Source organism: Eurosta solidaginis, chromosome 4 (assembly GCF_040869045.1).
Source record: "Eurosta solidaginis isolate ZX-2024a chromosome 4, ASM4086904v1, whole genome shotgun sequence".
NCBI lineage: Eukaryota > Metazoa > Arthropoda > Insecta > Diptera > Tephritidae > Eurosta > Eurosta solidaginis.
The window spans coordinates 227,369,143-227,384,731 of NC_090322.1; the positions used below are offsets into that span (position 1 = coordinate 227,369,143).

At 42.1% G+C, this 15,589-nt stretch overlaps 1 pseudogene; it reads left to right on the forward strand.

Moving 5' to 3' along the window:
- The window catches only part of LOC137251046 (protein retinal degeneration B-like), a 71,144-nt pseudogene that overhangs the window by 11,415 nt on the left and 44,140 nt on the right, over positions 1-15,589 (forward strand).

The following is a 15,589-nucleotide window of genomic DNA, read 5'->3' on the forward strand; positions in this document are numbered from 1 at the left end:
CCCTACACAGCTTTCACAGTACCGGGACGCGGATTATTCCAGTGGCGCGTTATGCCTTTCGGCCTACACTCTGCACCCGCAACGTTTCAAAGAGCACTAGATCAGGTTATTGGGCCTGAAATGGAACCCCACGCCTTCGCATACCTCGATGACATAATCGTCATAGGATCCACTGTGGAGGAGCACAATCGCAATCTGAGAGAAGCAATGCTACGACTACAGCGCGCCAACCTCAGAATAAATCCGGAGAAATGCGAATTCTTCAAGAAGGAAATCCGATACCTGGGACACCTAGTAAGCGACAAGGGAATTCACATCGACCCCGAGAAAGTCACAGCCATCAAAGACTTGAAGCAACCAACGAACGTGAAAGAGGTACGCCAATATCTCGGTATAGCATCCTGGTACCGACGTTTCGTACCCGACTTCGCCACGATCAGCCAACCACTCACAACCCTGCTGAAAAAGGGCAAACACTGGAAGTGGGGGGCCGAACAACAGGATGCCTTCGAGGTCTTAAAGCAAAAGCTCAAGGAAGCACCGATACTTGCATGCCCGGACTTCACCAAGACCTTCACCGTACAAACGGACGCCAGCAATTTCGGGCTGGGTGCCGTATTGACACAGGACCTGGAAGGCGGAGAACGCGTGATCGCCTACGCCAGCAGGAAACCAACTACTCGCCCACCGAGAAGGAGTGCCTCGCGATAGTCTGGGGAATACGCAAGATGAGGCCATACTTGGAAGGATACCGATTCAAGGTAATCACGGACCATATGTCTCTAAAGTGGTTAAACTCCATCGAAAGCCCTTCAGGCCGTATAGCACGATGGGCCTTGGAGCTTCAACAACACACTTTCGACATCGAGTACAGGAAAGGGAAGCTGAACCTGGTAGCGGACGCACTATCACGGCAGCCACTGGAGACCCTACGCCTAGCAACGACAACAGAGCTACAATGCAAGTGGTGGCACAAGCGCGTCGGCGAAGTACGCACTAATCCTGAGAAATTTTCTGACTACATGATACAAGATGGGCAACTGTACCGCCATATTCCCTGCCGGTCACACGATGAGGAAACGGTCCCTTGGAAATTTTGTGTACCAACACCACTGCGACAACGAGTGTTAGAAGAAAACCAAAACATCCCAAGCGCTGGACACATGGGCATCCGCCGGACGGTAGCACGGATTGCCAACCGGTATTACTGGCCCGGCATGTTTCGGAACATCAGTCGATATGTACGGCAGTGCGAGTCTTACCAGAAATACAAGGGCACAGCAAAAACCAGCAGGAAAGATGCTCACACAGGTGGCCCAAGAACCATTCGCCACGGTATGCGTCGATTTCGTCGGACCACTCCCACTATCCACACACGGGAACACGATGTTATTAGTATTTTTCGACCGCTTCAGCAAATGTGTGGAATTGGCCTCCATGAGGCGTGCGACAGCAGAGAGCCTTCGCCGCGCGTTCAGAGAACGCATCCTAGCAAGATTTGGTGCTCCCAAGATACTGATATCGGACAACGGCGTTCAGTTCACCAGCACAATGTGGCAGCGTTACCTCAAGGAAATGGGGATACGACAACAATTCACGGCGCCCTACACACCGCAAGAAAACCCGACGGAACGGGCGAACAGAACGGTAAAGAGGATCATAGCGCAACTCACCAAATCACAACACAACAAATGGGATGACTTTCTCCCAGAGATCGAGCTGGCCATCAACACCAGTGTAACCGCGTCCACAGGGTACAGTCCAGTCTTCCTCGTACAAGGACGGGAACCGCGATTATCAGGAGCATTGTTTGACGAGGTCAACCTGGGGACGGGCACAGCCACCACCACGGCAGAAGAAAAATCCGACAGAATGCAAGAGGCATTCAGAATAGTGAGGCAGAACATGGAACGAGCAGCGGCAGACCAAGCACGGCATTACAATCTACGGCGGAGAAAATGGACTCCCGTAGTCGGCGAACTAGTGCTCGCAAAGGAACACCATCTCTCCAAGGCCGGGGAAAATTTCGCGGCAAAGTTTGCCCCCAAATATGACGGACCCTACCAAATCCTAGGATATGTATCCCCAGTGATACTCAAAATACGAAAACCCAACGGAGGAAAGGAAAAAACTGTCAACATCGTGGAGCTAAAAGCATATCATACAGCAGAGATCATCACGTGAAACCAAACAAATTCAGGGAGAACAATTTTTTATATTATTAATTAATATCAAGGACAATCAAGTGCCGGTCATTCCAATGCAAACCACTGAGGTGACAACATCGTTTTCTTTTGCTACGAATTTTTTTTCACAAACCAATAATCTACAATGCAGAGCTATAACGCTAGACTAACCAATAGCATCAAGCGTATGCCCCAGCGCTACGAGGAGGAGGAAGCAAAACGCCCGAGGGCCGTATTGCTGGAAGGAGTTACAGGCGCCGACGTCAGCCACACGCGTGCAACTATACGCGCAAACAGGTACGCTGACGTCGAACACATCATTACACCATTAAACACTACTGGGGCCGACGTCAGCCACACGCGTGTAACTATACGCGCAAACAGGTACGCTGACGTCGTACACGGCATTACACCATTAAATACTACAGGCGGCGACGTCAACAACACGCGTGGAACTACATGTGCAAACAGGTACGCTGACGTCGCACGCATCATTAAACTACCACACCACGAACACCGAACCAGTCACGGCCAAGGCCCACAATAAGACCGGAGCATCGCCGATAACATTCACACTCGGTGGGATAGAAGTGAAGGCAGGGCAGTTGCCGGCAGCCATCGAGTTCCCCTCCAATGAGGACACAGCTCCACCGGAAAAGCCACAGTCGCCGAAAATTATCGAGCTCTCCTCGGATGAGGACACAGCCCCACCGCCGAGAGACACGCCTAAAATAATATTCCTGGCAGGACCAGGCGGCATACCCCTCTATACGACTGACCTCGACACTCTCAGAGAATCGAAATGGTTGACCGACACCGTCATTGACGCTTGGGCAAAGTGACTGGAAGAGCAACGTGAGCAACGAAATACGACTCTCAGCCCGTTCGTTATCTGGCAGCTGACCCAGAAGCGTAACACGGAGGAAGGCTACCAACGCATACGCCGATGGGTCCGGAACGTCGACCTGTTTGGCAAGAGTGCGGTCCTAGCACCCCACAACACAGCTAACCACTGGTACCTGTTCGGTCTGGCAAACGCAGCAGTCACCCACCACGTCACCGACACGGAATGATGGCAGGAACGATATATATGGGTAGCAGACTCAATGCACAGGGCCAGAGTCCCCCACGCAACCCAGGTTTGGGCAGATTTCCTCCAGTGGGAATACATACAGCGGTACGGACACGACGGTTTTAAAGCGCAGGAACTAATACTCGAGGTGCCCCAACAACTCAACAACAACGACTGTGGCGTCTACGTAGCCGAGGATATGGAGAGGGTTTTACGATACACAGGGAGCGGAGAAGGAATGCCCGGACTGTGTAAACAGCCGTTCACGGAGGAAATGGCGAGCAAGAAGCGCACAGAAATGCTGGCACGCTTCCTACGATACGGCCGAAAGCCGAAGGAAACCATACAAAACACTACTACCACATACCACTCTCACGCAGCTCCACAACTAAGCACCGAGGACAACACCCACCCCATAATACCGGACACCAAAACGAAGCCACACACGACAACAGAAGACCTCCAAGTAATAACCATCGAGGCTAAAGACGCAGATGGACCAATGCTGGACCGATTCCCGGAGATAGCAGGGGAGGTACGGGACAAACTCCGACGCATCGCCGAAGGCAGAACCTACTCCCGAACACGATTCGTGACAGAGAAATACCGGGTCACCATAATGAAAAGCAAGGCGAGCATACGACTACTGAATACCGGGGGCTCACTCTCCGAAGTGGGGGGGGGGGGGGGGGGGGGGGGAGTGTGAGGACCAAATATAACACCATTAATTTGGCCCACACAAAACGACCCCACATCATATTCGATACAGCTCTAACGCAACAGCCAGTCACAAAAGTCTATAGCAACAGACCAACCAACAAGTTCAATACAGCATACATCATATTCGATACAACACTAACACAACAGCCAGTCACAAAAGGCTATAGCAACAGACCAACCAACAAGTTCAATACAGCATTGACACAACAGCCAGTCACAAAAGGCTATAGCAGCAGACCAACCAACAAGTCTCAGCAACACAACGGGCAAGCACAACACTTTAATGCCAACACAACAAATTAACAAATTTCAGCAACGCAACGAGCGTTCGCAACATCGAACAGCAAGCATGGCAACGCAATCATTCGAGCCAGCAAAACCAAACAAAGCAATAAAAGGAGCAACACAGCAGGACAGAAGTTAGTTAGCACGGAGCTGTGGCCGTGACCAGAACTACTTGTGGAGCGTCCCTTGAAGTTGTCGGGTCTACCATGCGGACAGGTCGTTTCACATGAGTAAGTCGTGGCCTCAAGTGGTGAATGTGTCGGTTATACCACCAAACACCGCTTGAGACTTCGCCAGCAACGGCACTACCACAGTAACGCGCACCCGCGAACAGGCAGCGTCCGCCCGCCTGCGCCGACAGTAACAGCGCCACAAACAGCGCTACGCAAGCATATACGTTGGCCGCAGCTACACTACGCAAACTAACAAGGTTAGCCGCAACAGCATCATAGCTAATATATACGCTGGCCATACCATTACGCCAGTCTACTACGCTGGCCGCAACAGCACCATAGCTAATACACTACGTTGGCTTCAGTACTGCGACGATCTACTACGCTGACCACGACAGCGCCCCGATAATATACTGCGTTGACACAGCAAAGTTACGCAAACCTACTACGTCAACTGTACCAGAGTTACCCTCGTGCCGAAGCACGGAGCTGTGGTCGTGACCAGAGCTACTTGTGGAGCGTCCCTTGAAGTTGTCGGTTCTACCATGCGGACAGGTCGCTTCACAGGAGTGAGTCGTGGCCTCAAGTGGTGAATGTGTCGGTTATACCAACAAACACCGCTTGAGACCTCGTGAGCAACGGCACCACCACAGTGACGCGCCCCGCGAGCAGGTGACATTCGCCAGCCAAACTACCACGCTGGTCACAATTGCAAACATGCTACGTTGGCCATAGCATTACGCCAATCCACTACCCCGGCCACAATCGCCCACACACTACGTCGGCCACAGCATTACGCCAGCCACTACGCTGACCGCGACCGCACCACGCTAACATATTACGTGGACCACATCACTACGCAAACATACGACGTTGGCCACAGCATTGCGCCAACCCACTACGCTGACCGCAAGCGCCAACATACGACGCGGGCCACAACAGCGCTACGCAAGCACATTACGTTGGTCACCGCACCACGCTGGCCACAACAGCACTACGGACACATACTACGGTGACCACAGCAGAGTCACGCAAATACACGACGTCAACCACACTAGGGTCGCGTACATACACGCCAACGCAAGGCGTCACCGAAACACGTTTTACACGCATTCAGGCAACGTCCAGCCGGGTGTCCTAACGGGACGTTCCTAACGGGACACGCACGCCGACGCAGAGCGTCACAAAACACATTTACACACACACAAGCAACGACCATCGAGGCGTCATAACGGGACACGAGTACGGTTGACCCACCACGCAGTATAGAGCAAGTATACAGTGAAACGAAAACAACAAATATTTCTTCTTTTGATTACGTAAAATTTTTCACTTTAATTATAGTGTACATACATATATAGAATTAGAGAAATAAAGTGAATTTATATGAAAACGCTGAGTATCTAACAACAAATAAAGGTATCTAAGTTCGGGTGAAACCGAACATTATATACTCAGCGTGAGCTGCAATTGTACATTTCATTTCAGATAAATAACTCTTCTACATAACGCGTGGCACCGCCCGTTTAAAAAAATGTCTCCCCAATTCCTCTTACAATAAAACTTGATAAGTGAAATATCATTGATTCAAAACTATTTTTTTAGCTTAGGTTGTAGCTTATTATTCTAGTCTACGACCCTTTTAAATTTGTTTTATATCTAAGTTGCCGTGGTCTTTAACCGATCCCGTCTATTTTCTCTAGAAATATTTTGTGCTATAAGGAAAATATGTGTACACAATTTCATTATGATCCGTTAATTTTTCTTCGAGTTATGGCTCCCGAAACTTAGAAAATTTGAAGTTTTTCCTATTTACTGTTATAAATACACTTGGGAAATGAAATACCATTGATATAAATCTCTTTTTTGCAAAGATATATCTTGCTTTATTCGTCCACGACCCTTTTAAAACTCGTTTATATAAAAGTGGGCGGGGTCCTCAACCGATTTCGTTAATTTTTCTTCAAAGCATTCCTTATAGTAAGGCAACCTCTCTCTGCCGAATTTTCTTACGATATGTTTAACGATTTTTGATTTATGATTAATAATATTTGTAAAATTCATTTTACCACAAGTGAGCGGTGCTACGCCCATTTTAAATTTTTTTTTCAAATTTGTATCAAGAGTCTCAACATCAGTCCACACGTCAACTTTCAACAATCTAGGTGTATTATTTACTAAATAATCAGGTTATTTGTGTTTTCCAAAATTATATATATATAAAAAGTGGGCGTGGTTATCATCGGATTTCGCTTATTTTCAACACCAAACTATTCTGGGAACAGATAACCTCGTGTACCAAATTTGGTGAAGATATCTCAATATTTACTCAAGTTATCGTGTTAACGGACAGACGGAGGGACTGACATGGCTCAATCAAATTTTTTTTTCAATAATGATGATTTTGATATATGGAAGTCTATATCTATCTCGATTCCTTTATACCTGAACAACCAACCGTTACCCAATCAAAGTTAGTATACTCTGTGTGCTAACCACTTTGAGTATAAAATAAATAATAGTTTAAAAAAACTAGAAAAACACGATTTTATAGATAACCGAACTAATAAATAGAAAATAATTTTCTATTAAAAAGATTTTATATAACAGTACTAGAAGGTCAAACAATCATTTATAATTAATCACCTCAAAATAAAATTATAATAAAATTTAAGTTATTAACAGAATAATTTAATTCAGAGTAAAAAGCGTGGGGTGCATTTGACTACATTTCATATCTTTCCTCTCAGATAGTCGCCAATAGAATGATTGTAACATTCAATATCTAGCACCCCACGCTTTTTACTGTGAATTAAATTATTCTGTTAATAACTTAAATTTTATATAATTTTATTTTGAGGTGATTAACTATAAATGATTGTTTGACCTTCTACTACTGTTATATAAACTCTTTTTAATTGAAAATTATTTTCTATTTTTTAGTTCGATTAGCTATAGAAGCGTGTTTTTTAGTTTTTTAAACTATTATTTATTTTTAATTTTTTAGTTCAAGTAATTTTAAAAGTTGTAGTGGAGAGTGATGAAACCTCGAAACGGCAACGGTACATGGATGAATCCAACCCCACGGCACCGAAAAGGGCCAAGACGCAGGGGGGCTGGTCGCGGTCTTTCGCCGAAATTGCCAAGGGTCGGCAGATCATTGGCATTATAGACGAGAGCAGCGAAGATGTCAGGATCCCGAAACAACAGTGGAAGTGGACGTGAACTAGCTACGGTGGCCGTTAAGATTAAGAAAGACAACCCTGGTCCACCACCATCTTACACCGATGCAGGGCGGTTCCAGGGCAATATCAAGCTAATTGCTTGTGACGACGCCAGGTCGGTAAACCTCTATAGGGCCGCCGTCACGCTGAAAGGGGTGGTATATCCGGGCGCGCGCCTCAAGGTAGTGCCGGCGCGTGATATCTCCTCACGACCAAGGGCTAGAGCCTGGGTTCAAATGACGCCAACGGACCCAGCTGACATCCTGGAGTACAATCCGCCACAGGTTTGGAAGTCAACCCGAATAATACCGAGCTTGTTCTCTTCACGAGGAGGTATAAAGTACCAAATCTTACACCGCCAAGGATTGGGGGTACGTTCTTAGTGTTTAGCGATCAAGTCAAGTATTTGGGAGTCGTTCTGGATAGGAAGCTATTATGGAGTGACCATATAGTAGAGCGATCCAAGAAGGCAGCAGCACAGCTGTTCACCTGCAAGAGGGCAATTAGCACCTCCTGGTGATTCTCCCCTAAGGTGACCTACTGGATTTACACAGTCATTGTGCGCCCGATTCTTCTTTATAGTGCCTTGGTCTGGTGGCCTGCACTAGCTAAAAGTACCTATCATAAAATGCTTCAAAAGGTGCAAAGAAGTTCGACGCTCTGCATTACCGTGGCTCTTGGCTCCACTCCAGATTCCGTTACATACACACATGGATACATAGATACATAGATAGATACAGGCCAAGCTAAAAAAAGCGTGTTAAAAAGGGCTCCAGTATGCTCTTTCGTAGATGTGCCATGCATCCCCTTCTATCATTAATAAAGGAATGTGTTCTTCGCATTATGTGCAAGGTTTCAAATCTATATCCATTTGGGGTGGTCACAAGTTCAATTGAACTTATGTCCGTTAACCTTATGTCACCCCACCATCACATTATTGCATTGTCATTGAGCCATGATACGTGTGCAAAGTTTCAATCAAACTTATGGCCATTCAAAGTGGTAATAAGGTCAATTGACCTTATGGCCGTTGACCTTATGTCACCACACCATCACATTAATGCATTGCTATTCAGCCCTGATGCGTGTGCAAAGTTTCAATCATACTTATGGCCATTCAAAGTGGTTATAACGCCAATTGACCTTATGGCCGTTGACCTTATGGCACCACACCATTACGTTAATGCATTGTCATCGAGCCTTGATACGTGTGCAAAGTTTCAATCAAACTTATGGCCATTCAAAGTGGTAATAAGGCCAATTGACCTTATGGCCGTTTACCTTATGTCACCACAGCATCGCATTAATGCATTGTCATCGAGCCTTGATACGTGTGCAAAGTTTCAATCAAACTTATGGCCATTCAAAGTGGTAATAAGGCAAATTGACCTTATGTCACCGCACCATCACATTAATGCATTGTCATCGAGCCTTGATACGTGTGCAAAGTTTCAATCAAACTTATGGCCATTCAAAGTGATAATAAGGCCAATTGACCTAACGGCCGTTGACCTTATGTCACCACACCATCACATTAATGCATTGTCATCGAGCCTTGATACGTGTGCAAAGTTTAAATCAAACTTATGGCCATTCAAAGTGGTAATAAGGCCAATTGACCTTATGGCCGTTGACCTTATGTCACCGCAGCATCACATTAATGCATTGTCATCGAGCCTTGATACGTGTGCAAAGTTGCAATTAAACTTATGGCCATTCAAAGTGATAATAAGGCCCATTGAGCTTATGTCACCACACCACCACATTAATGCATTGTCATCGGTCCTTGATACGTATGCATATTTTCAAATTAATCAGACTTCTAGAAACCGGTGAAAATTAAGCTCAAAAATTCCGTTACATACAGGCCAAGCTAATAAAAGAGTGTTAAAAACTGTCATACCGCTGATTGTGAATTAATTTATGTATAAGCGCGTGTTAATGGTATTGGTAAAAACTAGTTATTCGTTTATATTTATTGAGCTTTACGGCCGATTTTAAATTATAAGGCAAAACGCTAAGTTTTCCTTTTTCTCCTATGCATTTCGGTGCTAGTTATTCGACATTGGGCATGCTGTTGAGACCACGGTTGCCACTTTTGGTCCATTTGGACCAAAAATAGTCCTTTCCAACCCCATTTGGTCCGCTGGTCCCTCTTTTCCAATTTTGGTCCTTTTTAGGCTGTAATCAAGATTGTTTGTTTTCACTGAGGAAAAAATGTTCAACACTGCCCACAAAATTTTCCACACCTTCATTAAGCCTTATATAATTTATCATTTACCTCAATGCATTTCTTACAAAAGAATTGATGTCAACAAAATGTAGCAAAACAATGGCACTTCACCTAGCAGAGAGTTTATAAAAGTGTTGGATCTTGAAGCAAACAAATTTTCGTTAATTGTTGGTGGAACAAGCGATGAATCAGAAAATCTTGTTTTGGTGGCTAGATATTTCTACCGTTTATCGAAATCATCATCATCATACACTTTTGTCACTGTTTGAGCTTAAAAAAAGTTGTTGCAAATGCACGTACATCTCAAAGTAATTTAACGGAGTTTTCCATTGATGAAGACATTCATGTATTGAAAACTAAATAAATTAATGAAACTAATTTGTTTTATATTAAGTGCACTTACCATTGTTTTATGTTCAAGTTATGCGATATAAAATGAGACATTTTAGGTGCCATGATTATATCAAAATATTGGATATTTAAAAAATGTCAGTGTGCATAATTTAGAATACTAAGTCTCTTAACCCAAGGAATATTTTTTATTGGAAGTAAGACAGGAATATTTTTGGAAAGCAGATCTGATATAAACGCTTTGTGCCAAATTATTCCCGTTAGAGAGCAGAACCCCAAAAACTTGAATAATAACATTGTTAATAATAACTAATTTCTCGTACCTCGTTAAATGGAAATTCGACCATTACTATACAGCTCAAACTCTTAAAACTTTTCAATAGTAAATCTGAGGACTGTGGCTAGATTCAATTAATGTGAATTTTGAAATGTACATTTTTCTCTAACACAAATTACATGGAAATAATGTACATTTCGAAACCCGCACTTACTGAATCTAGGCCATAGATGGGAAAATTGAAGCGAGAGGGTGCACTGGTAAACGGAAGAAAAAAGAATTAAATTAAAACAAGTAAAGGTGTCTAAGTTCGGATGTGACCGAATATTATATACTCAGCGAGAGCTTCAATTGTACATTTCATTTCAGATAAATTACCTTTCTACATAACACGTGGCACCGCCCGTTAAAAAAATGTCTCCCCATTTCCTCTTACAATAAAACTTGATAAGTTAAATATCATTGATTCAAATTGCTAAGTTATAGCTTATTATTCTAGCCTACGACCCTTTTAAACCTTTTAAACTTGTTTTATATCTAAGTTGCCGCGTTATTTTCATTACGATCCAATAATTTTTCTTCGAGTTATGGCTCCTGAAACATAGAAAATTGCATAGTCATAAAATGGGCAGTGCCACACCCATTTTCAAAAATTTTAGTGTTTTCCAATTTAATGTTATAATTAAATTTAAAAAGTAAAATTCTATTGATACAAAGCTCTTTTTCACTAAAATATAGCTTATTATTTTCGTCTACGAACCTTTTAAAAATCTTTTTTTTATAAAAGTGGGCGTAGTCTTTAACCGATCTCGTCCATTTCTTCTAGAAATATTTCCTGCTATAGGGAAAATCTGTGTACCCAATTTTATTATGATCCGTTAATTTTTCTTGGCTCCCGAAACATAGCAAATTGCTTAGTCATAAAAGGGGTGGTGTCACGCCCATTTTTATAAATTTGAAGTTTTTCCTATTTATTGTTATAAATCCACATGGGAAATGAAATACCATTGATGTAAAGCTCTTTTTTGCAAAGATATAACTTATTTTATTCGTCCACGACCATTTTAAAAATCTTCTTTATAAAAGTGGACGTGGTCCCTAACAGATTTCGTTAGTTTTACTTCAAAGCATTCCTTATAGTAAAGGCAACCTCTCTGCCGAATTTTGTTAGGATAGGTTTAAAGACTTTTGATTTATGATTAATAATATTTGTAAAATTTATTTTATCACAAGTGGGCTGTGCCACTCCCATTTAAAATTTTTTTTAAAATTTTTATCAAGATATCTGTCCCCGCGTCAAATTTCAACATTCTAGGTGTATTATTTACTAAATAATCAGGTTTTTTTTTTGTTTTTCAAAATGTTATATATATAAAAAGTGGGCGTGGTTATCATCCGATTTCGCTCATTTTCAATACCAATATATTCTGGGTCCAGATAAGCTCGTGTACCAAATTTGGTGAAGATATCTCAATACTTACTCAAGTTATCATGTTAACGGACAGACGGACGGACGGACATGGCTCAATCAAATTCTTTTTCGATACTGATGATTTTAATATATGGAAGTCTATATCCCACTCGATTCCTTTATACCTGTACAACCAACCGTTACCCAATCAAAGTTAGTATACTCTGCGTGCAAAGCACGCTGAGTATAAAAAGCACCCAGCTATTGAATTTCTTTGGAATTTGGTCCTTTTTTCGATGAATTTTGGTCCCAAATGAAAACATGGTGTGGAAACCGTGGTTGAGACTCACCTTGCTTGTTACTCTCCAATGGTATCATCCGAAAGCTAGCTGCAAAGAAAAGAGAAGTCAAAACAAAACCTGACCTACATTTAGTCGCTCCGGCGAAATGAAACTGCAGTAAATTCTTGCAGTGTTAATTTGTAACTTATTATTATTTCCGCTTACGCAAGCGGGTGCGTGGAACTTCGTGGCTGCCCGGAAAAAGAATACAATATAATGGAAAAACCGTGAAATATCCCGAGATATAGCGTCGCAGGGAGGCCCGGATGGTCGTGTAGAACTAATGAGTGCAGTGAGTGTAACTACCTTTAAGGTGTTAGATGGTTTTTTGTCTTTTCTTTTTCTCCACGTGGGTGGGCCGGCTGCATTGTCTTTGTGGCTTCACGCCAACACGCAAAAAATATAAATAATCAAGGAACGAATAAATGTGCTGTTGGTGTAGCAAAAAACTTACAAAAAAATATAAAAATATGAAGTGAAATGACTACGTTCAAAAACATTCAAAATCGCAAATGAACCACTTCACGGGACGCCCTTTAATACCTCGAATAATTCAAAAAAAATGATATGTGAACAAAAAAAAAGGATGAAATGATGCAACTAAAATAATAATAATGGAAAACATATATCCATCATGAAGCAAGTGCGTCCCCTCCCCAATCATAGATCTCCACACTGCGACGAGCCCTCGCCTATACGGTTTGCTCTATAGAAGCAGCGCTACGGTCGAAAATTTCTCCATCACCTCGCCCAACTTTTCAGCTGGTTGGAGTTCCTATATGATATCCTTGTTGCTTCTCAGAGCAACCAGAAATTGTTGTTACTTCTTACTGGCTTTCAAATGACTCCCTCAACAGTCTCCTATTTTAGTGGAATTAATGTGTTATCAATAATTTGCCCTCTCTCTGTATTAAAGTTCTCGATTGGTATTCCTCTGCCTCTGCCATGCACCCACTAATTGCCCGTAAAATTAAAAGGAGCACGACGCAAGTTGGAAGGGAAGCTAGGCCTTAAATCACTTTGGAGGTTATCGCGCCTTGCATTTATTTATTTGATCTCAGGCGCACGGCGCTTCTCTCTGTGGCCTCTTCCTCCTGGAACATTTTTCAGTTTGGGGGCTTATTACCAGGTAAGCTAACTATCCGATTCCAAGCCAGAATATCGCCTTCCAGATAGGTTAAGGCGGCAATCCATCCAAATTCTTAGCATGCAAGAAAAGGAAAGCATAGAAATATTAGAATAGTAATCCCAGACTTAGAACGTTATCAATAGAACTTTTGCTAAAAAATTATCCTATTTCTGAAGATTTATTTTTTTGTTTCTCCTCCCTGCATAGATTTAATTGATTCAGTTGATAAAAAATTATCCTATTTCTGAAGATTTATTTTTTTGTTTCTCCTCTCTGCATAGATTTAATTGACATTGTCAAAGATCAATTGTATGGCGGTGACTATGTTAAAGAAGAGGACCCAAAGCTATTTGTATCTGAGAAAAAAGGACGCGGTCCACTCGCCGAAGATTGGCCGAAGATTGGCCGGAGGAATATTGGCGTGACGTGAAAGGCAGGCAGCAATCAACAGCTCGTAATATGTCCTTGATGTGCGCCTATAAAATTTGTCGCGTTGAGTTCCGTTATTATTATGTAGCATTACGAAAAACTATGGTGCGTGCACATCGACAGGCATGGGCGTGGCAAGACGAAAGGTATGGCCTAACAATTGACGATTTACGCGAGATTGAGCATCAGACACAGCAAGCAATAGCAAAGAAAATGTGTGGTGCTGAGGGTAGCGAAAGCGATGCTGAAGATGGTGAGTGAAAATGAAATCGTGACAAGTAAGTTAACCAGTTTTATACTTTTCATAAAAATAAAATGGTATATTAACTTTGTCACAAATATCAAAATTGTAAGTCCTTAAAGGAAAATAGATAGACCCACCAATAAATATAACGAAATGATCAGGATGAAGAGCTGAGTTAATTTAGCCATGTCCGTCTGTCTATCTGTCTGTTTGTATGCACACTAGTCGCTCAATTTTTGAGATATCTTGGTTAGCGGGTATATTTAGGTGTCCGATTAGACATTTGTCGGAACCGGCCGGATCGGACCACTATAGCATATATCCCCCATACAACCGATTTTTCAGAAAAGAGAATTTCTGTCATATCTTCCTCGATTTATCAGACTGAAGCTTCAAATTTCACCATATACTTTCGTATATTGCACATATTGTTGTCTGCAAAATTGGATGAGATCGGTTGTATATATAGCATATATCCCCCACAAGCAATTGTGCAGACAAGAAGATTTTTGTAATTTTTTCTTCACGAAAATAAGTGCCATCTAAATTTTAAACCAAATTTTCTTTGGTGTGCAAAAAAGTTAAAGATTTAAGCTCAAGCTTTTAACCGTGTAGTTAAATTAGCTTCTTTAAATACAAATGAGTTAAGTTAGTTATTTTTTTTATTAAATCAAATCGTATGACAAACTTAAAAAGTTAAATCTGCATTTATTATATAATTATAATTTATAATTTATTTAAAAAAAAACCAACATCTAGTTTTTTTCTTCCAGATTTTTCATTATCCATCAATTCTTTTATGAAACCCAGAACTTCTGGATCAGCTGCATTTACATAAAGTTTAAAATTTCCGTACTTCCCATAAATCGTAAATAATCCCACCGCACAAAGCTGTCCATTGACGATGCCCGGTGCTCCAGAATCTGCAATACACACTCCACAGGCAGCTTGAACACAATACATATTTTTTCCTTTGGCGTAATCCACACATTTCTGTGGTTCTACTATAGTATCGTTATGTTTTACGAGTTTATAACGCTCTCGGTAGTATCTATATAGTAGAGGATTCCATTCGCTAATTTGGATATTTTTGCCCACCGAAAGTTGCTTTTCGCAAAGTGGTATTGGCTTCACTCCATCATTATTTTCAAAGGCTTCCTTCAGTTGGATTCCAGCTATATCCGTATCGCATTTTAAATTATTTTGATAAAATACTTTCTCCACTTTGCGATGTGGTCCGTGGAAGTAGTATGCATTAGTTATATTAGCTGCAACCTTCATTACATTTCTTTTTACATCTTTCAGGCATATCGCAGCTGTGATCACTATTTGCATAGTCACTAATGACCCAGCGCAATGATATTCTTCCCTATTAAGTAATGCTACCAAATAACGCCGATCGTCAGTTTTTGAATTTATATGGGTCAACAGATAGATAAGCACTACAACCAGAATCGCGAAATTGCTTAAGTTCATTTCTGATTTTTTTTTTCGCTGCTTGTTAAGAAGTATAA